At 40.2% G+C, this 933-nt stretch overlaps 1 protein-coding gene across 1 annotated transcript in view; it reads left to right on the forward strand.

The window, feature by feature from the left end:
- The first annotated feature begins 887 nt into the window (after positions 1-887).
- pdrg1 (p53 and DNA-damage regulated 1) overlaps positions 888-933 on the forward strand; it is a 10,289-nt gene continuing 10,243 nt past the window's right edge. The window contains exon 1 of the mRNA XM_077562826.1: positions 888-933. This exon is cut by the window's right edge and continues 923 nt beyond it. The gene's annotated coding sequence lies outside the window, so the exon portion shown is untranslated.

Consider the following 933-nt stretch of genomic DNA (forward strand, 5'->3'; position numbering starts at 1 on the left):
TTCTACTGTTGCACCTGCCATTGCGATGATGCAAATCCTGCTGGAATCTTTGTGTAAAAATGTTTAAATATTTAGTTATTGGGCTTTATTTAAGACCAAAGGGGGGACTGATAGATATTATAACATTTTTAATTCTTAATTTCATATATTAACCATTGTTATACATTATTAACACTTTAATTCTTTATTAACCATGTTGAAATGTTTTATAGAGGTAGAGTAGTGTTGCACTCAGTATAATTTGACCTTAAGCTGGGACATACTATTTAGTCTAAAAAGTTCCTTTTCAGGGTTTTGTGCGAAAACACATTTAGTCCTTGAACAGAATTTGTCTCAACACACACCCACCTGACCTTGTTTTCGCTACTGCTCATGGAAAAGTACCCAGAGATATGTTTTGTCTACAAATAAAAGAGAGGAGGTCTTTTAACTATAAGAAGCGATTCTACACGCGGAAGAACTACATTCGACGCTCTGAATCCCACCTGTTTAAGTGATGAATTAGAGGCTGTTAAATGTCCAGAGATCTGTTAGATTAAAAAATCATTTTTGCAAAGGTGTTTTTTCTTACATTAAATCTGTCTTCAAATTTTGGAACACGCAAAGAGGACAAATACTTTTAATCCTCTTTCAGGATCCGTGTTCCACAGACGTCCCCGAGGATGTCCAACCGTCTGGAGATGGACTCGGCTCAGGCCAGGACCTACCCCAGAGACGGAGGCGAAGACCGTGGCGATTAGATTTTTTTTGTTTACCACTCGGGATGAGGTGCTTCATAAAGGGGAAGGCAGTGTAATGTCTGTTATCGTTGTGTGTGTTTGAGGGTGGAGCCAGTTAAGTGGGACGTCAGGGAGAAGGGAGGGGGGCAGTTGAGAAAGTTGGACTCTGTTAGTCAGTCTGTGGGAGCAGTGCATTAGCGTGAGTTGCGGCTAA

This window comes from Vanacampus margaritifer, chromosome 4 (genome assembly GCF_051991255.1).
Source record: "Vanacampus margaritifer isolate UIUO_Vmar chromosome 4, RoL_Vmar_1.0, whole genome shotgun sequence".
Lineage (NCBI taxonomy): Eukaryota > Metazoa > Chordata > Actinopteri > Syngnathiformes > Syngnathidae > Vanacampus > Vanacampus margaritifer.